The 27,803-nt window shown below is 34.5% G+C and overlaps 1 long non-coding RNA gene across 1 annotated transcript in view; it reads right to left on the minus strand.

Annotated features, from left to right (window-relative positions):
* Positions 1–27,803, minus strand: part of LOC116177110 — a 44,926-nt gene that overhangs the window by 15,832 nt on the left and 1,291 nt on the right. Inside the window, exon 2 of the long non-coding RNA XR_004146607.1 lies at positions 23,331–23,350. This is a non-coding gene — a long non-coding RNA (uncharacterized LOC116177110). The remainder of the gene's footprint in view (positions 1–23,330; positions 23,351–27,803) is intronic.

The raw sequence follows: 27,803 nt of genomic DNA on the forward strand, positions 1-27,803 counted from the left end.
CGCAGGCTTGCTTTTAAGTAAGTTGGAAAGGGAAAACGGAGGGTAACGAAGTAAAGTGGAAAATAGGACAAACGAAATGCTAAGGAACAATTAAAATTACAATGGGACGAAACAGGGGTTTATTTTCATTATAACTGAGAGTATTACTTCAAGGTGATCATTATTGCAAATGTGACAGTTTCGATATGATTTATTAAACATTCGCTTTATTTGAGAAACAAAGGTAATTGTTAAGAGATAACGTAACAATTTTAATCATTAAGAAAAAATCCCGGAAAAAATGTTATTCTTAGTTAGAAATGTTGATTTAGATAAGGAAAATTCTAAGAATTAGTGTAGACGTGACGATTTGAGATTCGTTGTATTAGCTATTGCAGTTTCTATGCAGTTTTTATTGGTTGATAAAGTTTTCAGGAATTTAAGTGAGATTTCCATTTAAATACGAGAAGACCCGGAAAAAAGGGGCCTTTTGTTGGTTACCGAGGCCGAACTGCTGTCCGTAGATGCAATATTTTTTTGTATAACATTCTTCGAGGCTGAGTTACGGTCTGTTTATAGAAGCGTTAAGCCAGTTTCGAGTGACGTTCTTTAGAAGAGAAAAAGGAGTTTAATTTTGCCGAGTTCGTGGCCCACTACGTGTTGACGTGTGAAGAAAAACTGTCATCAAGTTCGAGTTAGTTGTCAAGTTGAAGGCCGGCTTGGTGTTTGTTTGTACTGTTTTCGAAGAAGGCGTATGTGCGAGCTTTTTGAGTCAATTTGTTTGGAGCGTGTACGGCGAGTTGAGTTTTTGACGAGGGGTACTTTAACGAAAGATAAGGATAAACATTACTACAACAGTATCGGGGAAAGGAAGCAGTAAAACCAAGTTTGGTTTTTGTGTGGATCTGCACTGAGCAAGTTTATCATTTATTGAAGAGCTTGCTAGGTTTGAAGTGTTTTGTGTATGGTCCTTTTTGGTGCGGGGTCGATATTTTATCGGTATCGGCCAAAAATGCGGTATGGGTCGATCGTAATGATTTCAAATTATGCCTCCATGTTGAATATGGAACACTTCGACCAATTTTAATGCACTGATAAATCATTCATGTCTGAATTATGTCATTTGCAATCTTAATGGGACGAGAATGTCACAGCTCTGTTTTTTTAAGGATTTGTTAGTTTTACTTTGGCGTTGCACTTCATCGTCAATTTTAGAAATATTTTAACATAATTCTTTGAAGTTATTTTGCGAATTATTTATTGTGATTGATTCATTCCATTCGAAGCAACAAAACAAAATATAGTGAAGAGCTTGCACAATGCACAGCGTAACTATGAATTTCCATAATACCTTATTACACTAGTTTTTGCTTGAGTGGGGAAATATCTGGGAGCACTGGAACTACTTGTCGCTGTTGAAACTGCAAAAGTAAAACAACAACAATAAACCACAATAATATAGTAAAACCTCGAACGCGTTTCGACAGCGAGGCTGTCTGTCATCATCAGCCAAGAAACATAATTACTCAAATCCAGTTACCTAGTACTTTTTTCCCAAAATCTTTTTCGGCTTCGATTAAACATTGCATATAAAAGTGTTTGTAAATCAGAATGGATATCAGTAACAAAAATGAAAGTGTGAACCTCATAAAGTATCAAAGATTCTCAAATCGCGAAACCATGAATTGACTACTTGACTATGCAATTATGATGAGTAGTTCAAACCCTAAACGAAGTAGTTTAAAATTGTACACAACGGCGTGCCGCAATGATTAAGACGACATTAAGAAAGGAGTCATTAAATTTGTTATTGTGAGAACGAAAATATGAGAATTAGTGGCGAAAAGCGAGTAAAATGTCGTAAAACTGAAATGAATCATTCAAATAACAAATAAAATGCTCTCTTAAAACTTTTTTGGGACATATCTTTAATGGTAACTCGTAATGGAAAGCATATTTTACTGGAACGTCACATTATAGAAAATTTATAGACGCTCCCCGTTAACTTCGTCCTTTCTCGCTCGACGCGGTTTTCAAGTTCTTTATGTTAAATAGTGACGGAAAACTGGGCGTATAATGGGGGTTGTGAAATTTCTGAATAGACAAGTATTAAAAGGGAAGAAGGCGGATTAGCCTTAAGCAACAAGCGAGATAAACTTAACCATAACTGCGTCATTTTACAACACTCGCCACGTAATAGTTTTAGTAATGTCTCTATAATGTGTATTATCGCTTCTTAAATCAGAATTATTTTCTGTTATTAAAAGCTAACTTTGTTCTTAACGACGATGTTTTTACCCTTGTTTAAGCTACTAGTGATTGCTCGAAATAACTTTTAAAGACGACCGGCAATTACGTTTAATGTTTATGAGCTACCTACCTTCTCTCGTAACGTAACAGATTCTCCCATTTTTTAGGAGTCTCTTGATCTACAACGTCGTTCAAGTATTCTAAACACGAATAAAATTAGAAACAAATAGTGTTAATAGTGTTTAGTTTAGTTTCCAGTAAATAGTTTAGTAGTAATTTTACAACATCGCAAGGGAAACTGTATTAGCGAAGCTTCTCAACATATTATGATAAAGTTATAAAGTTTAGTTTGCACGTAAATAAAGTTAAAATTGATAAAATATTGCAAAAGTTTGTTGGATGAAAATTGCACCCATACATTATTCATGTTACCCCTCTCCACCTCTCTCTCACACTCAGTCCCATAACTACACGAAAACTTGAAACTTAGAGGCCTTAAGTAAAAGGTGTATAAGGAAGTAACCGCGATAAAGATTTTTTATACCTCGCAGGTAACTACTCTTACATTTTTTATATGTTAATTTAAAAAATAATGAACCTTTATTTTCTTGTTGATCGCAACTACACGGCCCCATTTACGTCGCATCGTAAAACATTCCCTCAAAATTTGCGAACTTTAATTCAAAAATTTCGCATATAACTTCGCAAAAGACAGTGAGACTGATATACATGCAATATTAGTTTTGTATTTTTACCTTGGTTTATTGCTATCCATTCTTTTGGAGTCGTGGTAAAATTTGTATTTGACGTCACTCGATGAATAATTAGAACACCTACAAGCTACTAAATCAAAGTATATTTGTATTCAAATTGTACGTACGGTAGGGTGATGAAACCAACAGAAATCCCGTCCTTATCTTAATAGACGTATGATAACACGCTGGAAACTTGTTATTAGGTCTTCAAAATAAGGTGAAAATCTGTATTTGTGCATTTATTAGATAACAATTTAAATCAAGTTGTGAGCAATAATTTGGGAAGCGTTTCCATGTTGCTTTTAAACATAACTTAACAACAGGCCCAAGATTTACGAATCATGGCCACTTTCTTTGTGGGTTATAACAATTATTACGAAATGAAACTTGGGACCTTTCTCTACCTGCCCTCGACAGTGCTTCTGGAGCAGAGCTGGGCAGAATACTTTCAAAAAGTATTTGAATACTAAATAGTAAATACTTTACACAAATCAGAGGTATTTGAATACTAAATACTTTTACGTTCAGCACAAGCGAATACTAGATACAGATACATTGAAAAGTATTCAAATACTTTAAAAAATAAGTATTCAAATACTTTAGAATGTATTCGAATACTTTCAAAAGTATTCGAATACTTTCACAAGTATTCTAATACTATCAAATGTATTCGAATACTATGAAAAGTATTTCATTATCTTACATTGAAAAGTATTCGAATACAATAAAAAGTATTCAAATACTTGTCACTCAAATACATTAAAAATTTAAAATAGTATACTAGATAAAAGGCTTAATACTACGTAAAAAATCAAGTTATACTTTGTATGGGGTTAGCTTTTTTTATATTTCTATTGTTATACGAGTATACAAATTTAAGGGGAGTAAAAGCGTATTATTATTATTATATTATTATATAGCAGGTGCCTACCAGGACCTTTCTTATACCAGTTATATCCCTAAGAATACGTGTACCAGTTTTCAAAGCGATCGTACGTCGTGCACATGATACGTACGCCTTTCTGAAATTAATCCTAGCGATTTTGGAACAGATCCATTTTTGACCATCCGTTTGTTCGTGTGCATGATAACTTGTTTAGAAACGTGCGATCGCTTTGAAAATGCAGTTTTTTCCTAATCGTAGGTAAATACCGGCGTAGTATAGACCATTTAAGACCTTTCGGCAGAGGCACCTCCTAAATAGGCATTATGCGGGTCAACTCTGTATTGGGCGCATGCCTGTTGGGGCGCCAAAAACAAGAGAGGGATATTACAAAAAAAAAATAAAATTGGTACATATGGTCTTAAGGATATAAGAAAGGTCCCTATTGTTTTTAAGTTACGTAGACTATCGAGTTCGGTATTCAGATGTATCGGATTTTTATATTTGATTTTGTGACAATGGAAAATTTCCCTAAACATTTTTAAATTGTTCTCAAATATTTGAATAACTTAAAAGTACTGCCTTTTTTTGAGGCCAGCAAAAAAATTGTCTCAGATCGACCCGGAAAAAAATTTTCTTATAGAATGTGGTCTGTAGAATCCATAATTTCAAACAGTTCCAAGATTGGGCTACTATTTCAAAAGTTACAGCCCTTTGAATTTTCTTTCGAAATTGGTTTCTAGTCTATAACTTTTGATTGAGAAGTCTGATCGAAAAAGTACGAATTGTTTTGGATTCTACGCACCAAAATTAATAAGAAAAAGTGTTTTCCCGAGAAATTTTGGTGCAGTCGATTTTTGGTAAAAAAAAGGAAGGTTAAGTATTCAAATACTATGCGAAGTATACGAATACTTCTCAAAGTATTCAAATACCTTGCGAAGTATTCGAATACTTCTCAAAGTATTCAAATACTATGCGAAGTATACGAATACTTCTCAAAGTATTCAAATACCTTGCGAAGTATTCGAATACTTCTCAAAGTATTCAAATACCTTGCGAAGTATTCGAATACTAAATATTTGTGAAAGTATTTGAGTTACAAATACAAATACTGCTTCCATAAAAATATTTAATTACAAAGTATTTGAATACTTTAAAGGATTTGAATACTAAAAAGTATTTACAAAATCGAATACTGCCCAGCTCTGTTCTGAAGGCACGAAAGTAGCTGTTTTGTGTTCAAGGGAAGATCCGAAAACGGTACGAAATTTAAAAACTATCAATCTATGTACAAATAACACAATCCTTCCATTGTATTTTGCAAGTCATTTTATACAGGGTGGCAATTTGAAAACTTACCACCCCCCCCCCATGACTTAATAAATAAACGATATATTTTAAAAAATCAAAATCGGTTTCGGTAATTCGGAGGCGGAATCACAATGACATAGATGGCGACGCACCCCCTCCAACCCCCTGCGCCCCAGCCACCCCAACTTAAACAGTGCCCCCCATGTGTGATACGTCGTTGGAAAGCTCTAAAAAAATGCTTTCCGACCATACCAAATAGCATTACATTTAGGTTAGTATAATAGTGATGAAAAAAGAACTCTAAAAGATGTGAGGAACGCGTCAAGTTGGCGTAAGGAATGGTAGGGTTCCGTAAGGAGAGACGAGCATAAATAAGGCGTGGGAATGAAAAAGATGTAAAAGAGGCGAAGTGGAAAAAAACCTATCGTGAACGAATGACGTTTGAAAAAAGATTATGAGAAGAAGAAGGCTGTCAAAAAGGTGTATGGCGTGAAGGAGGTATAAATGAAGCGTAAATAAATGAGACAGAAGGAAGAAGACAATAATGAAGGAATTAAACGAGGTGCGAAGAAGGATAGAAAGACGCGCGAAGGCAGGATGCGATCAGGAAGTAGGCGTGATATATGATGGGTAGCGATATTATGGGGTGTGAATAATGCGAGCATAAAGGAGTAAAGAGGGGCAAATTAGGTGTGAAGAGATTTGGAGGATAAACTATGAAACCGCATCGTAGTACGTGTAAGCAAAGAAAACAGACCATGCGTGAATATGGTGTAAAGGAGTGTGAAGGCGACGCGACGTAAAGAAAACGGAGGGAAGTCGGTGAAGAGGAAAGGGACTTTAAAATAAAGCGCGAAAAAGACACTCAAAAGACATACTTTATTTTATGGAAAGAAACAAAAATGAAGGTAAAAACACACCAGAAACGGGATGTGAAGCATTAATGAAGTGGGCATCAAAAAGGAGTGAAGGCGGCAGGGAGGATTATAAAAAAAGCGTGCTTATGAAGACATAAAATGGTTAAGTTTGGATAAAACATGCGTGAAGGATGTGGAAAGGGAAGAAGTGATCAGGAAAGTAATCGTAAAGAAATGTAACAGAAAAACATGCAAGGAGGAAGGAAGACTTAAATGAAATAATTGTGAAAAAGGCATCAAGAAATGAAGTTTGAAGACGCATTGTAAAAGTCGCACAATACACGTGAAGAGTTCAAAAATGGACGAAAGGACGGAACAAAAGAAAGGTGACAGAAAAAAATGAAGGGCGATATTATAGCGAATATTCTAGAAATCCCGATCGAGATCGAGGCACCATAAAAGATTAGTCATCGTCGATAAGAAACTAAGGTGGATTTGACGCATTCTTGCAGGGAAATATGAACTTATTTGTTCTAAAATACTCAAGGGCGTTCGAGAACTTTCCGGAAAGCCCGGCGTTTGCTATATAAGCAAAATCGAATTCTACAGCAGGGAGTTCTAACATCGAAGCTCGTGTTATGCTATAAATTGTGAATGGTACATAATTATTACCGTTATAAATTAATCCATTTCAAGACTGTTATAAATTTATGGTTAATTAATTGGAAATAAATACACACATGAATGAGCATGATTCAGGTCAAAATATAGGGGCGTGATTAAGGGGAGAAAAAGCAAATCATAAAGGAAGAAGGTCCTGGAGAAGGAGGGGTGAAGGACGGAAATAATTCTGGTAGAATTAAACCGAAAAACTAGTAAACAGCCATTGTCTAGCCCAGGATTCCCTAACTGGTCGACTGGGATCGAACTCGGTTTTCCAGGGGTCGACGCGCGGGTCGACATAAACGAAAACTGATTTTGGGAGGTGAAGAGGTCTAAAAATCGGCCCCTGTTAATTGACACAAATTAATTACAAAGTGATACAAGATACCGTCTGGAGTCGTGTTACGTGTACCAACTTGTTATAACAATGACTAATGTTATACTTCTAAAAAACTCCACAAGTCGATAAGCGTGCACAAGTTTGTACAAGTTTTTAAATTGGTAAGTATTTTCTATCTGAGGTATCAGTTCTCTGGCTCAACATAGTTTGGGAATCCCTGGTCTAAACGAAGCGCGGAGAGACGTGGGAAATGCGTGAAAAGCCGTAAGAGAATAAAAAAATCACACACATCAGCGCACGTGTGTTCTGCCCAAAAACTCCCCCTTTTATGTCTAAGAATATGTGTACCAATTTTGGTTTCAATCTGTTCAGCAATTTAGCGGGAAATGAACTACAAGCAGACAGACCGACACCATCGAGATTTGGTTTGCTTCGCATTTCTGGTGCGTGTATTTCCGTCAAGAAAGTGGGGGGTCAATTTTTACCCCAATGCAATACCTCCCTTACTAACGTGCGGGTGGTAAAAAGGCGCGATGAAGACAATAGCGCGAGGCAAACATTAAAACATATCTGACGTAGAGAAAATATAGTTGAAAGGAAGGAGGGTTAAGGGTAAAAACGAAGTGTCAAGATGGTGCAAAGAAAGGGGACGTACAAAAAGGCGAAATAAAAATAAAAATGCGAGAATGCTGGGGTGTGGATAAAACAAAAAGGAAGGACGAAGAACACAGGAAGGAGCCGTGAAGGAGATATGGAATGGGCGCAAAGAAATAGTGATTGTGATGGTTCCTCGTTAATTGACTAACTTTGTTGCAATCTCTTCCTTCAAATCTCCTCCCCTCTCCAATTACACTTCGTAATGTGGAAAGTCTTTCCAGTTTCCATGACACCGTTTTTTACATTGTGCTTCCCTACCCTTCCTAAACGTGTTCTCCTCTTACACTAGCTGAAGCCCCCTTCGCTCCGTTAAACCATCTTTCCGTATCTTTTTCAAGCCGTTTTACTCCTCTTTGCATCACGTCTCCTAAAATAAAGGAAAGGGAAAGAGGTTTCTACAAAGGAATTAAGGAGCGAAAACGCGTGAAGTAAACGTACATGTCTGAGGGACTATGCGCCAAGAGGAATAAGAAAGACGAGATGAAAGAGTGAAGAAAGCATGAAAGAATCTTGAACGGGGAGTTACAAGACGAAAATATAGAAAGAAGAAAGTGTGGATTGTGGACGGCTGAAATAGGTATGAAAAACGGAGGTATGCAAGGAGTGTGGTTTCTACAAAACGTATGAGAAAACGAGAGTGTATATTTTCGACAAAACAAAAGGCTCGTAAGCAAAATTTATTAAGCAAAACGAATACAGGAGAGATAGTTCGCAAAATAATTTCGCGCAAAATTTCCTAAATTCAGCGCTGTTATGCACATGTTATATATAAACGTCGAGTTACTTTATTGCAAGTTATTGTAAAAAATTTTATAAGCTATATGAAAGAAAACCACCCTCAACAGAGCCCTATAAACATTTTATATTCATACAGCATGAGACATATTACTCAATATAGACGTGTATTTCATTTTAGCTACTACGCATTTTTTTTTCTTTTATTTCATCTGTTTTGATATTGCTTTATATATCCCTCTATTAATAATTGAATATATATTTTCCAAACCCACGATAGAATACGATCCTTGGCAATCACTTCGAAATTATGACTCGGATGCTAAACGCACGTTTGATTCTTAAGAAATTGCATAACGTGCATAATCAATCCTTGCGTAAAATTTAAATATCCTTTCGACTTTGTATAGTAATTTTACATTTTTATTAGAATCCGCTTTGAGTAAGATATTGTCGAAACATGCTCTTCTCTCGGTTTTTTTGATAGAATTTAGTTTCATAAAACATCAAAGGGCTCGATTGAAAACTGTGGAAAATTCAGTCGAGCACTCGTCGAATTAGAAAATACGAACTACAAAGAGTTAGGACTTACACTATCAAATAAAGCAAATTAATAGCGCGCACCGAATAAAAAGCTTGCTAAAAACCTTTTAATCGTTAAAAATTCTCCACACAAAGCAAATCACACAGCGAAAATTTCACATGACAAACCTCGTCGCAGACAAATCAATACTTTATGAGCACAATGTAAACATTTTCTCTACCGGATAAAGAGGACTATAATTATTTTCTATTTACTTTGTGCAAGAATTTATTTTATTCGACCGTAATTGTATTCTATTTCTTGTTTAAACAGTCGCTTTATCGTTTGTTTGTCTACTGAAACTTGGGAAATATTATAATGCCGCCGATTTATGTTCAAGAAAACTTTGTTGAATGGAAAAATGTGGTTCTTCTAAATGCATTAGGGATTAGGGAAGATTTAGAAATGTTTTGTTCCTATATATTGAAAATAAGGATAAGGTGTGTATAGGTCCCAGAAGTTGATCATCGGTATAAAACTTTTGGTACATTAGCAACGCAAAAAAGATCCTTTGATTAACTCCCTCATACCAGAGCTGGGCAGAATACTTTCAAAAAGTATTTGAATACTAAATAGTAAATACTTTACACAAATCAAAGGTATTTGAATACTAAATACTTTTACGTCCAGTACAAGCGAATACTAGATACAGATACATTGAAAAGTATTCAAATACTTAAAAAAATAAGTATTCAAATACTTTAGAATGTATTCGAATACTTTCAAAAGTATTCGAATACTATAAAAAGTATTTCATTATCTTACTTTGAAAAGTATTCGAATACAGTAAAAAGTATTCAAATACTTGTCACTCAAATACATTAAAAATTTATATAGTATACTAGATAAAAGTCTTAATACTACTTAAAAAATCAAGTTATACTTTGTATGCGGTTAGCTTTTTTCGAGGCTTTTTTTATATTTCTATTGTTATATACAAATTTAAGGGGAGTAAAAGCGTATTATTATTATTATATTATTGTATAGGAAGTACCTACCAGGTACCTTTCTTATACCAGTTATATCCTTAAGAATACGTGTACCAGTTTTCAAAGCGTCATGATACGTACGCCTTTCTGAAATTAATCCTAGCGATTTTGGAACAGATCCATTTTTGACCATCCGTTTGTCCGTGTGCATGACAACTTGTTTAGAAACATGAGATTGCTTTGAAAATTGGTACACATGGTCTTGAGGATATAAGAAAGGTCCCTATTGTTTTTAAGTTACGTAGACTATCGAGTTCGGTATTCAGATGTATCGGATTTTTATATATGATTTTGTGACAATGGAAACTTTCCCTAAACATTTCTAAATTGTTCTCAAATATTTGAATAACTTAAAAGTACTGCCTTTTCAGGCTTACAGTTCCAAGATTGGGCTACTAGTTCAAAAGTTACAGCCCTTTAAATTTTTTTTCGAAATTCGTTTTTTGTCCATAACTTTTTATTGAGAGGTCTAATCGAAAACGTACGAATTGTTTTGGATTCTACGCACCAAAATTAATAAGAAAAAGTGTTTTCCCGAGAAATTTTGGTGCAGTCGATTTTTGGTAAAAAAAGGAAGGTTATACATTGCCCTTTTTGGAGGCCCGAAAAAAAATTGTCTCAGATCGACCCGTGCACCTATTGCTTCCGTTGATGTAGAGAGAAGTTTCCCTGATTAGTGCTTATAAATTAATTCTTAGCGACAGGAGGCAACCATTTAAAAAAAGTGGGGGTCATTTTTTACCCCAATGCAATACCTACCTTACTAACGTGCGAGTGGTAAAAACGAGGACCAAAAAGCACACATTAGTGTTGTGGCAAAACGACCATAAATTAAACAAAACCGAAACGATTTACTAGGAAAAACTGGGAGGCGAATTTTTAATAACGCTAATTAACGCTGTAACTAAAATCAAGTGGCAAGTGTCTCCTTGCTCCGTTTTTCGTGCCCGTGAGCGTATTTGCAAGGACTTACCCCCATATAGTAACAGCAGTGGATACATCGGAGCAGAATGTAGTGATACCACCTTGTTGTTCATTTCAAGGTGGCTAAATAAAACACAAACATTTTTTTTCTGAAGCTAACTAGAACGGTTAACAAAGTTTTTCCAATTAGAGGAATTCATGAAAAAATAGGGCGGCAATTTGGAAATTAATTTGCATTTTGCATTCCAGTGTCTCCATATAAACTCACACTGGGGGAATGCAAGGTGCCATTGAGTAAAATAGTGTTTTTATTCAATGCTATACAGTAGGAAGCGTGTAATCTTTTATATTGTGGGGAACATCCAAGGTGTGACAACTAAAATTTGCACTCCTTACTAAACAAGTTTCCGGAAAATTTACACCACTCAAATTTATATTGAAGAGGGAACAAACTCGTTCTTTCCTTTAACTTTTTCAAAAAGATCTCGTTAAGACAGGCGATCACCCTCTTAAAAAACGTCCATGGCTTGTCTGATCTTGTGAGACATCACTTGTAGATTTATTTGGTTTGGTAATTGCATATTGCAACGTAAATTAGTTACGTTCTTTATTTATTACAGAAAATTAACAATAAATTTGTAACAGTCTTAAAATGAATTAATTTATAACAGTAATTATTATTTATCACTTACAATTTATAACATAAAAACACAAGCGCATCAATGTTGAAATTGACTGAAATACACTACAACTTCCGGAAAGTTCGTTACCCTGCCCCCCCCCCCTTCTTAGCACATGAAATTTGATTTTCTTTTCTATCACAAATTATTGAAAACTGAATACAGTAGTAGCGAAGTGGTTCATCGGTGCATTTTTTAATAGTTTTGCTCCGGTTTTGCTGTTCGATTTAATTGGATAGTGGTCAGAAAAATGTCTACAGCCCTGTCGATCGGCATCGTTTAAACCGAGGGGTTAATCAAAAATCGCATCCACCAGGATTCCCAGAGACTTCCCAGAGAATTCCTAAATACTTCCAGAAAATTTCTGAGAATTCCCATAGCCTTCCTGAGAATTCCTAGAGATTTCTTGGATATTCCCAGAGAATTCCTTGGAATTCCCAAAGACTTCCTCGAAAAAAAGTAAAACGAATACCGAACAAAAAAATTTGTTTTGCGCATGCGCAATCCGATTTGTTTAATTATTAAGATATTTAAATGGAATTTTGCACGTATGCACCTCGAATAAAAGTAGTTCTTGTGTTCGCAAAAACTCGACGCTAACCAAAATGCCGCGGGCAGCATCCATTGAACCTAATGTGACGTCCAGGTTTTTTTAAGAAAACTTCGCCCTGTGTATTTTCTTTAAATTACACTTTAGGTCAAAAGTCTTTGGCAAAAATCATAAACTATTAAGACCTATAATGGCATTGAAATCGTCCAAAAGTGACAGATCTGGCTTGAAATCCTCCTTATCTAGAAATCCAGAGTACGGAACTGCGAAAATAATAACTAGCGGTATGCTAAGTGCTAAGGAGATTAATAATTGGGAAAAATTAGGAAAAATTAACGTAACCTATTTATCCCATGATTTAGTTTCAAACAAAGAAAACAAAACTAATAAAAACATAAACAAATAAACTGAAAAAACAAACAAATACTGTCGATGTGTATAATAAAAAAAACAAACGGCAGAAAATTAGCACAAAGTTAATATTGCATTTTTTGTGAGGCAAATGGAACGGACTTTTATATCTAAAAAGTTAAATGCAGCACATTGTCCATTGATTGTGCTCATGAGTATATAAAATATTTTTTTCAGAATAGTCATCACCAGCATTCAATATTTAATTTCAAAAATAAATGTCAGCGTCCCTCTTGTTTGTTTATTATAAAAAAAATCTAATCACCCTAATATTTTACTCCAAAAACATTACTTTATAATAGATACATTTTAACACCCCCTATAAACGTTTAAAGCTAGTAAACCTTCAGACTTTCACGATCCCATAACATCTTTTACGATCCATTTTTCTGCTACCTACCACTTTTTTAAACTCTTTTTTTTTATCACTCAATTAAATATTAACAATTTGCCACACTAATTACGAATGTTGTTAAATATTCAGTTCTGAGTTCGAGGTAAGCGGGGCATTCTAATTATTGACCGATTGCAATCGCGGGATCTAAAAAGTTCAGCTATTTTAAGTTTGGTCTTTATATATGCGTAACGGGGGTAATTTTATTTGTGAATATCAAATATCGGATATGCAAGGATAATAATAAAATATGGCTTCCTTATTTAGTTTCCTTTTGCCCCGTCACGGCAGAAGTAATATTAAATTTTTATAAGAAGGGAAAAAAGAAATAGAAAAGTCTTTTCCGAGTAATATAGGTTTATGGCTTCCATCTGTGAGATTACTTTAGACGTTTTAGAAGAAAGTGGACTTTTCTGAGAGGATGAAATAAAAGAAACTGGGAAAAAAATAAAAGCTTTACTTCTTTCACATACTGTTTTGCGAGATAAAAGCTGTTGTTATCAAAAATATTCAGATACTATAGTTTCTTGCTTTTGCTACTTAACGCTGGATGCCGTTTTCGCTCTCTCATTTTCGATCTGTTTCATTTTTTCCGTTTCATATTCATATATTGCGACGACTTTCTTTCTAAATTATTGTAGTTTCACTTTGTTTCGTTTAAGTAGAAACTTTTTTCTCGAATATTTTGGCTCGAAGATTTACTCTAAGAAAATTTAATATAATTTTTAAATTGCTTTCGCGAGACAATCTTTCTTGAATTTCAATGGTCTTATTTAACCGAGACAGTTTGAGGGTAAAGTTATTACGTATTTTAATGTAAATATTGACAGAAGTAAATTGCTTTTCTCTAAATAGGCGCGTTGCAGTTTGAATAGAAATTTCAAAGCAAAATTCGAGGCGATCTCAATGACCGACTGGCATACCAACGATGTTATCCAGTGTCCATCACAGTTACTGCGTGGATGTTGCTGATCTCTTCTACCTTTTTACAATTTTAAATTATTATGAGGGCCGGTTTTCACCTTTTAACTGTGCATGTCCCAAAATACTATGATCGTATTCGTTTACTTCATTGAAATTATTACAGTCGTTCCTTTTTAGATAAAAAAAACAAAGAGAAAACGGATTTGCAAAGACATCGTTATATTGAGAGACGCAATTGAAATTCAAATATAAAGTATATTGAATAGGGATTCATTTTTAATTAAAGAAATTGAAATTCCTATCCGATCGATATCCTTAATTGAATATTTTTTGTTGGCTTTAAAAATGTATAGCATAGGTTTATGGGATTTGTACTTCTTTCCCTTCGTTTCTCATTCGGTAATAATCAGACACTGACTTTGTCATGTCTCTCAACGGTTGTAGTTTCATGATCTGTCATCGCAAAAGTAACGGAACTTGTAATTCCCGTCAATTTATTGCGCATTCGATCTGACGATATCGTGATAGTGAAATGAATTGGGAATGTTTCTTCCAGGAGCTTTCTCAAGTCTTTCAGCTAGCACAGATCTACACATACACAGATTGCTAACCTTATGCATTTTTTGGGAAACAAATTTAGGTATACTTAAAAGCGCCCTCTATTGCGGAGCAGTATAAACATGTATCGTTTAAAACTGTAATATGACGCTTATGGATTTATGCGTTAGATGTCGCTGAAACAACATTAAAGTTTGCACAATTCGAATTCCTTAATATTCGTATTATTACAGTGGTATGATATGATAGGAGGTACGTTGAGCCATAATGGTTTAATTTAACACTGGAGCTACTCATTCGTCGTAAGTGAGTTATTAAAAGCGGGTCCCTGTGGTCACAGATACACACGAACATAGGGCAGGTTCTTAAAGAATCGTGAAGGTTTTTTAAAGTTGGCGGAAACTATTTGCGTCTTTAAAGGTCTTGACAGATTGCTAACCGGAAAGGCATACTTACAAACTATGTATATCTCTGCCATCATTAACGTTACACTCTTTACCACGTCGATAAGATATAAGATAGGGAGGTTATTTTCAAAAAGTTGATAGTTTTCCAGTTGTAAGCACAAAACTGCTAAAAAAATATCCTTTTCAACTTTTTTGTATTTTTTTCAATGTTGCGTCATGAAATTTTGTTAGCAAACCTCGGATTCGGATTCGGCACCCCAAAAAACATATAGAATAAAAGAAATCAAAACTACCCCACAACTTTCCTGGTAAAAATACAATTAAACTGGATTATATGCACATTTTACCGCTTTAAATTTTTTGCAGCGACATCTAATGCATAAATCCATAAGCGTCATATTACAGTTTTAAACGGTACATGTTTCTACTGCTCCGCAATAGAGGGCGCTTTTAAGTATACCTAAATTTGTTTCCCAAAAAATGCATAAGGTTAGCAATCTGTGTATGTGTAGATCTGTGCAGCTAGTGACGAATGACGTAATGACAAATATGGAGAAAAAAATGGAATTATGACAGGGAATAGAACATAAGGATGGAAAATTGTTGACAGAAGAGGAGAAATTATATCAATAAAAGAATAAACCATAACAGAAATGAAGGATGGGAAAGCAGCAAAAGTCGATAATCCTCCCTGCGATGTATCACAAACGTACAACTTAACGTGTAGGTTATCTGTCAAAAAACGTTATTTGGCGTTATTTAAGATGGGCAAATAACGTTTTCTACAGATAACCTGCACGTTAAGTTTAACGTAAGTGGACCGAATATCCCCATAAATTTATTGAAATGTGTGCATCAGAAAAAAGAATCAAAGAAATTACTTTTTTTTGTAATAAAATCTAGGGCGGCAGATTTTAGGGGGCGGCAAATTTATCCCAAAAATTTTTGTCTTACAGGAATAAAAAAAAACCTTCTTATACAGGGTGTGCTTTTTTTTTCATTTTCACTATGGGAAACTCATAAACCGTAACAGATACAAAGTCGTTTAAATGGGTAAAGGCACCTATGCAGAATTTTGTGCTAATTAATTTTACCTTTTAAAGTTTCTTGTAGCTCTACAAATAGCGAAGTTATAGCAAAAAAAAAACCGAGAAATTTCATTTTCGAGAAATGAACCATTAGTGATTTTTTCTCAGCTTTCTGATGGTGCTGTAAATATAATAATAAAATAAAAATAAAAATGAGAAATGACTAAACGCTCTGTAAATTACCTATTCTTTTGTGATCATGAATTTTTAAAATACTCCAATAGCGTTCTAATATCACAATTTGGTAGATAGTAGTTTTGTGTAAGGTGTGAACGAGGGTGTGAAGGAGAATTTTTAAGGCATACCGTACTCCACCTTATATACAGGGTGATTCAAATTCGAGGGCCACCATGGGGATCTCGGGAACTGTAAGAGATAGATAGGTAGTTTAAATTTGGCAGAATTGCGTATTTTGATACTTAACTTCAGTAAAAAATAAAAACGATTTTGCAAAATTTCAGTTTTTTCGGATATCTCCGAAAGTAGTCAGAATTTTTTAAGTTGCAAAACTGCATTTTGTTAAGCATCAAAATACGCAACTTTGCCAAATTTAAACTACCTATCTATTTCTTACAGTTCCCGAGATCCAGAGGGTGGCTCTCGAATTTGAATCAGCCTGCATCATGGAGTTTATTTTAGCTCAGAAGTTACCAAAAAACTATTTTTAGTGAAATTTTCATTAAATCGTGGGCTGTAAAAATAATCTAGAAACTGACACAATGATCCCCTCTAGTTCACAATAATCATGCTATACTCAGTGAGAAATCAAAAGAGGAAGAACAAGAAGGAAATCGGTGCCAACTTAAATGAAGTTAGCCGTACATTTTTTTTAAATTAACTTGTAAATGGAAGGGTATTGTTCAATAGCTCGGAATAATAACCCCATTTTTGTGCACCAATTGAGCCGGCTAATTTCAGAAAACTCAAAGGTAAATCATCTGAACTAGGAAGGTCTAATGATATCAGCAACACATGATAACCGTTACTTTAAAATGTTCGATGACACGTGTGGTTCCATAACAATCGGATAGTTTTAGATTAGTTTTAATGATCTAGAAAATTCATTTTCTCACAAAAATTGCCCTTCATCTTTCACTTTTTTGACAACGCGTTTGGCACCTATGACCCTGCAACTTCAGTAGTGTGCATCATGTTGAACCAAAAGCAACTTGTCGTGTATTTGCTCCTGGAAGAGGAAATTATTTACGATTTAAAAGGAAGAAAACTATCTAGGGCTCACGATCAATCAGAAATTCAGGTTTTTCGCCATCATATATTATCTTGTGTAACTGTATTTATCAATTTTTCGCCTGGAATCAGAAATTTTCCAATATAACTATATTTTCATGAGTAGCACACTTTTGACGCATAGGAAATTTCCTATATAACGTTTAATGAGTGATCGTCAAGAACTTTTTCGAATTTCTCTATATTTCGTGAAAGATTTGGCAGGATACGGCATCCTTTTATCATTTTTCAGGATTTACTGGAATCGGGTAGCACGAATCAGACTTTATGGGTTAAAGCCATGGAGTCTAGCAATCACGCCCCTGGGATACTTCGCTTCTTCACAGAAAAATGTGGCTACTGAGCTCTACCACCACGTGCAGTGTTTGAAACGCGCCAAGGAAACGACGTCCATAATAAATAACTAGGTGCAGTAGTCCGTTTCACAAATATAAAGAATATAAAAGTATGTTTTTGGAGTTATCATAACAAAACAAAACAAAAATCATAACAAAATGAATATAAATAAAACATAAAAAGAAACAAAGTGGCGCGTTCCAACTCGGAAAAACTCTTGCTCCACAATATTATTATTAAACACCCTCGCATTGTTATGGCACAGGGCTGTCGTAAGCTATACGTTCCTTACTATCTTAAATAAACTTGTAATAAATATAGCAAACGAGCTCCTGGGTCACTGAACACTTAATCAATTCTTTCTTGGGTGATTATAAACAAAATACTGAAAACGGAATGGAAAATTCGAAACCGTTCGGGAGTTATCCTCTCCACAGACGGACGGACGGACGAACAGAAAGTTCAAAATCGTGAACTCGCTAGGAGCTCGTTAATAAACTTGTAGTAAATATAGCAAACGAGCTCCTGAGTGACCCTCTATAGTAAGCAAAACCGCGAAAATACGTAAAAAAATTTGTAAAGAAGCTAGCCGACGGGAAACATTAATAATTCATTGTATTCTGGTACAGTTTTAATTCCGAATCAAAACTTTGTCAAACAAAGAGAAGTTCCAACCCTTTATTGCAAGAAATATGGTTGCAATATCTATGGGGTTAAATGTAGAAATCATATATCTCAGATAAGCTGGGTGGGTGAATATGGGTGGAATGAAGATTTCTTGAGGGTATGGAACTATATCACAAAGTAAAAAAATACATAAACCCCTTCCTATCTGGTTCAACCTTTAAAGTATAATTAAAGTCATTGACGTAAAGGATTATTCTGTACCATTCCACCAAATTCTTTAAAAATCGTTTCCGTAAATTGTTGGTAATATCTTTAATAAATTGTTACCGTCCCTACGAAGCTTTAGTTTGAATACGTCTAAAATACAAATAGCGCATTTTCCGGCCTGTTATTTTTCCTTTCCGAATGTCTAATATACATAGGTATCCAAAATTTGAACAAAATGCCTCGAGCCGTTACCTCCGAAAATTGCCAACGTACGTATGTACAGACGGAAAAACAATGTTATTCTTTAAAAGTTGCTTAAAATGATCGAAAAAAATATAACAAATGTTACAACCAAGAAGATCTTTTCTTAGATTTTTAAAAGTTTGAGAGGATGCTGACGAACGCGTGTTCAACAAAAATTGACTTTCTTTATTTTATATTCTCAATTACCATAATTTACAGCATAGAGCCTGGCAATAAAAATACTGTAACGTAAATTTAATTACGTGATTTATTTATTTACAATTAACTAACAATAAATGTATAACAGTCTTGCAATGGATTAAGTTAAGCACTCACTTTGCAGAGCTGACTAAAAAACAATTCGATTTGTTATATAACAAACGCCGCGCTTCCTGGAAAGTTCTCAAATCTCCGGAATATTCTAGAATGTTCTCTAACAACGACGTCCTACTTCCCGGAAAGAATGCGTCACATCCGCTTTCGTTTCTTATCTTTTATGGCGCTTCGATGTCTATCGGAATTTCTACAATATCCACAAACAAACGATTCTGCGAATTTATCTTGTAGTCAAGGTCTTGTTTGTTTATTTCTTTGTAAAAGAAAGAGTAATTCCTAGAAATAATAAGGTTAGGAAAATTTTTATCTCCATTTTTCCACTATCAATTTGTTGGTTAATGCATTTGTGACAGTTTCGATTTGATTTATTGGGTGTTTCGTTTATTTTAAAAGAGATTAGTGTAATTGTCTAGTGATAAGGTGACTTTAATCGTAAACACATTGTTGTTGTCCTAGAAGATGATGGAGTTTAAGATAAGATAATTCCGAGAAAAGTTTATTTGTTTATTTGGTTAACCAGACACCATACAGAATAAGAAAATTTCAATTAAGTGGCACTGGGGCTCTGAACATACATTCGGGCTTAAGATCTAATTTGATCTATTATTACATTTAGGGGATCGTGAAAAAAGTCGATATCATTCACTGAAGAGAACTTATTTAAAGTGATCAAGCAAAGTGCGGCGCACGTGAGACAAGATGCGTCGTGTGACAAGTGTGATTAGTTGATCAAGTTACTATCACATTGTGGATATAATCTAAGGAAGGAAGTCCGTTTAAATACTGGGGGACGCTTCGAGAAAGGGCTTCCGACAAGTTCGAGGCCGAGTTGCAGTCCGTTAAAGCAGCCTTCTTGTCATTATTCGCAGCTGAGGTACTGTTCGGCTGGAAGAAAAAGAAGTTTGTTTTGCCAAAGTTCGAGGCCGGTTTGCTGACTGTTTTGATTTTGTTTTTCTTCTGGAATTTAAGAAGACACGCGGGTCTATGTTCAAATTTAGTTGCCTTTCACCTCTATAAGCAAATTCGTCTGTTGGTCGAAAATTCAGTACGTGTGGAGTGTAACAGTTGTCGTCAATCAATTCTATGTAAATAACTATTCTCTCTAAATTGAATGTTTAGTGCATATTGTTTAAATAATGTATAAATTATTTAAACAATGAAAACGCAACTTTGTTACAAATTAGTCGTTAATTCAGACCAAGATTTAGACTTTCTGATGCAACTAATAAAATTTTAATCGGGAAAAGTGGGGGTGCGGGTTTGATTTCAGGTTAGCATCCCCAATTTTAAAATTTGTTTTCCGGCGTAGGTAAATTTTGTTCTGTAATGGCTTAAAACTCGGCTTAAAAGTAAAGAAACTATCAAATAAGCAAGAAACTGTTAACAAAACTTTAACGATAATTTCGGAAAATGTCTGTCTCTAAATTGCTACGTACAATTGCTGTGATGGGGTCAGATGAAGTAATAAGACATTTTTCAAAAAAACATGGAGTTATCGGGGTTTATAATAAGCACCTCAAGTGCTAAACTGTCTTTGTGCAGCGCTAACACTGATCTTCCCTATTATTTTAACCCTAATTTACAGGTCTGGGGTGGATCGCACCCCACAGCCACTTTCAATGTCCATAAGTTTTTTTCTTTCAATATTTTGGCCTGGGAGCTCGAGTACCTTCCAAGTTTAGTCTTTTCTATCTGGGGTTCGTTCCACCCCACGCCCGTAAACTTGAAAGTTTTAGTGGCCAGTAAACTAGGGTTAATATTTCCTGAAAAGTTGTCCACTGAAGATCTAAATCTTCAATATTTTGGCGCAAAAATATTGGGACGTGAAATTACCTAATCTGCTTTATATTTTTATTAATATATTCATTAACAATATATAGAAATGGAATGGAAAAAAGGAAAGCAATTAACATGAAAAATTTTTCCAAAAGAAAATGTTTTGCACAAAGATCCCATTACATTATAGTTTTAAGAAAGATTTCTTGTTCCTCTCAAGGTTGCTACCGTTTCTCGGCAATAATCTACATACTGGTTCAAACAATAGCATCTGATTTATATACAACATTTTAATTCAAGACATAATGTCTCTTTGATTTGTGACAATGCAATCGAAAACATTATCAGCGGTAGTATAAATCAACCCCTGAATGAATTCGACAAAGAAACAATTCGAAAATTGAAATAAAAATAAGCGAACCTACTGGAACTAGGTATGTTGAATTACCTTTTATGGTCTGCAAGCGTCGATGGCCAACGACTGGAAGATTATGATTTTTTCATTTCGCATGTAATTACAAACGTCATTAACATAACAAGGAAATTACGTTAAAGTTTACTCGCGATAATAAGTGATTGGGAACATTTGTCAATCACTTGTATCGGAAACAAACTGTTTCGACATGGCGGTTACCCTTACTCTCTCATTTGCATGCTTCCAGTCGTATACAATAACACAACCCTTCCATAACTGTCAAACCGGCTTCACGTATATTTCTAATAAATAAGTGTGTGAAAAATTATCTGAATGTTATTGGATGGTAACGTAACGTAAAATATACTACTCACTCAATATTATATTGAGTTGCAATTTTACCCCAAAATAATTGCATTAAAATAACAAAGTTGATGCTTTTATAAACAACCCTCCATCTTTGCATAAATTGAGGGATAATTTAAAATGGGCTTAATGAAATATTTATGAAAGCAATGAACAAACTGAAATTGATTAGATGGTGTCTTATGGGATTATTTGGTCCGTTAGTTTAATTTGTATTAAGTTACTGCTGGCGATATAAACGGATAAAAGCTTCTTATAAATAATAAATTTCTTCTTTGTAATTTACTGAATTTAATAGTCCTCGACCAGAAATGAACAAATCAAAATAGAATAACGCAACTAAATTACACTGCGTTATACCCTCTTTATCCGTAACAAATCCTCTGAGTTGTAATTTTATTATAATTGCAAATTCGTGCAAGTGAAAAATAGTCGAGCATTTTGAACGTTTCATATGTTACATGCTGCTTTACACTCTTGACCATAATGCAACATTTCATAATAATTGCACTCCGAGATATGAATTCCCTAAGATAGTTTGACGGATCAAAGACGCCCGTGTGGATTAATCACACTGCACAAATAAAAATTGTGGGAAAAGCACATAAATTTTTAAACGTCAAAATGGCGAATTTACAGGAGAGTTATTGATTGTGCAATTTCTCACCCTCAAATAATTAACTTGCATCAGCTCTAAAAAACGGTGACTACGAGCTACGTTCTCAGTTCAAGTGCAAGTGATAACAAAATTATCATAATCGTAAAGAAGGAAACGCTGTTATTTTTATAAGCAATTTGCAACAGACGACGTTCTAACGAATTAAGAAAACAGGAATATTAGAAAACTTTATAAATAAATCAAGTAAAGACGAATCCATACGAAATAACATTGCAAGCCAATCTCTTTTAATCTGTATCAAGTAACTCTCGTAGGTCCACTTCAAGAAAAATGAAAGCATTCCCGAACAAATGAAATTTATTCCTACGGGAACTAACGATTCATTATTTAGTGGATATTCAAGGAAACGGGAGATGTTGGTCTATGTAAGTGTAGTATTCGAGCAGTTACAATAATTTAACTTGTTATTTTTGTGATTAAAGTATTAATTAAATGGAAGGGTTGATTTTTGTTGTAGATCAATGCTTCTATTTCGACAAATTTTACAGTCTCTGTCACGCTCATGTGTAGGTATACAGTGGGAATAGGGAAACGGCAATGTATTTTTTCGCGAAATTTCGCTCCAATCTCTTTCTAGCATCAGGCAAGTGCAATAATGTACGTTGAACGCTAACTTACTCAAAGATCTCGTGAAACCTTCGCAAAAAAATAAATTAATTCCATTTCACCAAAGAGAGTTCTCCCTGGGACACACGGTATATGATGTAAGTGTAAAGGCGGGTCCACATTGATAAATATTTGCGTTGTGTGTTGAATTTGAATTTTGGCAAAAGTATTTGGCCCACAAATTTGAATATGGTTACGTATTTACCAGGTAAATATTTATTTTGTGTGTTGTATTTTCTGAATCCACGTGTGCACGGTCCGAACTCGACTGCTTGGTACCTGGTTATTATTATTAAAAAATTTTGCGAATTAGTTTTAAAAACAAGGTTACGTTTTCTTTGGTAATAAATAATAATTTACAATCAACAATCCATTCATGGTTCGTGACTTTGGAAATTATTTAGAGACCCATTCTCTATTTCTAATATTCGGGTCTACTGATATCTAGGATTTTAAATTGTCTAATATGAAACGATTTTTTGTACGTAAAAATGATCGACTAACATACAAGGAATAAAAATTAAAAATTACAAACCCAAATGGAAAAACTCACCTTGTCAACCGCTGTTGCACCTGGAAAGAAATGGTGGTTAGTTAAATATGTTAAATACACATTGTACAGAGAACGGGATAGTTTTTAGTTCAAAATTCTCTAAAGAACATGATGCAATCCAATGAACTGCATACAAGCAGATAAAGTGGTTATTTTGAAGGGTGCGTTGTGTTGCCCAATCATTGAAATTTGCACCTTATTCCATATTACTTTTTCAAAAGCACAGCAGTTGGAAAATTCCTTTTAATTTTGAGAAGAATGGGAAAATCTCATTCTCGATATAAAATACTTGTTGCCATGAAAATGCGAGTTCATATTACATATGAAGCGGCCTCTCTTACCTGGATAATAATAAAGAACGATTTGATGTCTTATTAATTTTATATTATTCTTCGAGCTTCGACCTTCTAATATTTATATAGCTTTCCGTTTACAACGAAATTGAAATATTGTGCATATTCAATAAATAAAACAAAATGAAAATGATTTTACAAGAACAACGAAAAACTGCGGCTGTAAATGAAGAAATTGATGCACCATTTACCTTAGATGGCCACTAAAATCAACTAGGAATTGAAAAGCGGCTGGTTTTGATGCAGAATTTTTAAAACATTTAGGAAATTGGGTAGTTCAATTCTATAGAACATCTTAACTACTGATTTCCTTACCAAGCAATATTCAAACAAGCCAAGATTATAGATGTTCTAAAACCAGGAAGAGACCCACATGATCCAGCAAATTATCGGCCAATTTCTATGTAAGGCCTGGGTGTGGGGGAACATGCAAAGCTCTAGAAAGATTGATATATCAAAAAATATCCCCCCATAATTGACACTGCTCTTCCCAAAGAGCAAGCCGGATTTCGACTTAGACGTAATTGTTGTGATCAAGTTCTACCAGTAACTACTCACATCGAGGCAGAATTTCAGAAAAAAATTGGTTTGATTGCCGCTTAGGATACAATTTGGAAAGAAGCGTCATACATAAACTTTATAAATAAATTCCATGTAACAAGATGATAGTTCTCATTGATGCTCTCCAATCGTCAATTTAAACTTGTTTTTATTGGAAACAGAAGTAGCAGTTTTAAATGTCTAAACAATGGTTTACCACAAGGCTCCGTACTTGCACCATTACTTTTCAATGTATACACATATCTCTGATTTAGCAACGAAAGTTTATGTACGTAAATTACTCAATGAAGTTCTCAAAATTCGGTTGCATATATTACCAAAATACGAAGAATCGCATACGATTTTCAGGAGGGGAATTTTTTGCTCCGCTCGTATTCGGAAACCAGACTTTTATCCGACTCATATTGAATACCACTGATCCCTGAACTCATAGAAGTAGATTGGCGAAGGTTTGACATCGCTGTCTCTTTTCGTTCTTGAGTTAGACGGGGAACTGACAGACGGACACACGGACAAAACCATCACATAAGGGGAATTATTTTTCTTTAGAAAAAATGGCGTTATCCCAACCCCAACAAGAGCAAAGTATCTTGTTTCCACCTTTACCTTTGGAATTTTTGTTTACCTGGAAAATCGTACTTAACTTAAACTTCCAAAGGCGACTCGAAAGCAATTCATTTTTGACCGCCCGTTATAAAATTCATATTGAAAAAATGCGCAAGAAATTAAAAACCAGGAATAATCATATTAATCATATTAATGTTTTTAATTTTTTTTCTTTTGAAAAATTCCCCTTATGTGATGGTGTTGTCCGTCCGTCCCTCTGTTCCTGGTCTAACTCGAGAACGAAAAGAGACAGCGATGTTGTGTTTCCGAATGCGAGCTGAGTGTCAAAAAATTTAGTCTATACCTTTTGATTGAGAAGTCTAATCGAAAAAGTACGAATTGTTTTGGATTCCACGCACCAAAATTAATAAGAAAAAGTGTTTTCCCGAGAAATTTTGGTGTAGTCGATTGGTGGTAAAAAAGGAAGCTTATACACTGCCTTTTTTTGAGAACCGAAAAAAAATTGTCTCAGATCGACCCGGAAAAAAAATGTTCTTGTAGAATGTGGCCTGTAGAATCCATAATTTCAAACAGTTCCAAGATTGGGCTACTAGTTCAAACGTTACAGCCCTTTGAAGTTTCTTTCGAAATTGGTTTCTAGTCTATAACTTTTGATTGAGAAGTCTGATCGAAAAAGTACGAATTGTTTTGGATTCTACGCACCAAAATTAAAAAGAAAAAATGTTTTCCCGAGAAATTTAGGTGTAGTCGATTTTTTTTTTTTTTGGCTCTAAAAAAATTGTCTCAGATCGACCCGGAAAAAAATTTTCTAATAGACTGTGGCCTGTAGAATCCATAATTTCAAACAGTTCCAAGATTGGGCTACTAGTTCAAAAGTTACAGCCCTTTGAAGTTTCTTTCGAAATTGGTTTCTAGTCTATAACTTTTGATTGAGAAGTCTGATCGAAAAAGTACGAATTGTTTGGGATTCTACGCACCAAAATTAATAAGAAAAAGTGTTTTCCCGAGAAATTTTGGTGCAGTCGATTTTTGGTAAAAAAGGAAGGTTTATACACTGCCTTTTTTTGAGGCCCGAAAAAAAAATTGTCTCAGATCGATCCGGAAAAAAAATTTCTTATAGAATGTGGCCTGTAGAATCCATAATTTCAAACAGTTCCAAGATTGGGCTACTAGTTCAAAAGTTACAGCCCTTTGAATTTTCTGTCGAAATTGGTTTCTAGTCTATAACTTTTGATTGAGAAGTCTAATCGAAAAAGTACGAATTGTTTTGGATTCTACGCACCAAAATTAAAAAGAAAAAATGTTTTCCCGAGAAATTTTGGTGTAGTCGATTTTTGGCTCTAAAAAAATTGTCTCAGATCGACCCGAAAAAAATTTTCTTATAGACTGTGGCCTGTAGAATCCATAATTTCAAACAGTTCCAAAATTGGGCTACTAGTTCAAAAGTTACAGCCCTTTGAAGTTTCTTTCGAAATTGGTTTCTAGTCTATAACTTTTGATTGAGAAGTCTAATCGAAAAAGTACGAATTGTTTCAGATTCTACGCACCAAACTTAATAAGAAAAAGTTTTCTTATTAATCTTTGAGAATAAATGAACGCCAGCACATTTTCTAAAAGACATTTTTCGATTTTTTTACCATAACTTCGTTATTTGTACAGTTAGAAACTCTGAAAGGGATTCTGAAATTCTTTGCTCATTTAAGCGACTTTGTATCTGTTACGGTTTACGAGATCCCCATACTAAACCTCGGAAAAAACTCACTCGGAATATATAACTTACAAGAAAGAGTTTGGTGTAACTCATAAATACCTCGGTCAAGTTCGTGAAATAGCCAATTCCGCCATATTGGAAAAAGATGGAGAAAATAAATCTACCTACACTGGCCTGGCCGTGTCGAAAGGGATTTCTTTTATTTACATAAATAAAAATCGGAATTTTTGTTGTACACTCGCCTAAAGATCTGCAATATTCCCAAATATATTGTTAATAATTGAACATTTATTTACCAAATTCACCGAAGAAACGACAAAACACACTGTCTTAGTAAGCTCTGATGAACAACCAACCAGGACTAAATGTTATGCTAAAACACTAATTTATTTTTCATTGTGGTAAAAAATGGAACTACGTGCGCAAAAATGCTATGGGTTGCATCGTACTATTTAGGTTGAAAATTCGCATTTTTTAAATTATAAATTTCGGACAATTTTCAATGATTGGGTTGCGATATTTATTTTAAAATCTATGTAGAACTAAAAACTATTTGATATAGGAGTTTTTAGAAATGAAGTGATCTGCAAATTTGCCACCCCATTCCTTAGAAGTTAGAATGTAATTATTTCAGGTAAATAAACGGAACAAATGACTACAAACTAGAACTGTTATAGAACTGTTACGAGTGCAAAATGAAATTTGTGAATTGTGCAAATTGGGAAAGGCCGCAGTTCAAAATTGGCCTCTCAGTAAAAAATAGTAATTCTGAAATTTATCAAGAGGAGAAGAAACCTAAGGTTTGACGTCGCTGTCTTTCTTCGTTCAGACCGACGGACAAAACCATTACACATACTTATTATACCTGTATAATATACCTTCACAATTGCTATTTTGAGTCTAAAAGAAACTTTTAAGTACCTAAGTGTAAGTACTACACTTTTGTATTCAATAACTCTGTACAGGGTGGTTCAAATTAGTAGCTCATCATTGGGACCTCTCTAAAGGTTAAAGGTTTCATTTTTCAATCTTTCAAAATAACAGACATACCACCAAAAGCTGAAAATGTCAAATTTCGTTTTCATTTTCCCTATAGCTTAAACGATCGAAATTGGCGGTTCTCATTAGCACCTTATATAGGCACTTTTTTCGGAGAATCTGAATCTGTTATCAGAATTTCGATAACATACTAAATGTTGAAGCTACAGGGTACTGCTTCCTTATTTCTTATGGTCCCCATATTGGATTTTTAGCGTTACATTCATTTCTCCACAAAAATCC

Source organism: Photinus pyralis, unplaced genomic scaffold (genome assembly GCF_008802855.1).
Source record: "Photinus pyralis isolate 1611_PpyrPB1 unplaced genomic scaffold, Ppyr1.3 Ppyr1.4_LG7, whole genome shotgun sequence".
Lineage (NCBI taxonomy): Eukaryota > Metazoa > Arthropoda > Insecta > Coleoptera > Lampyridae > Photinus > Photinus pyralis.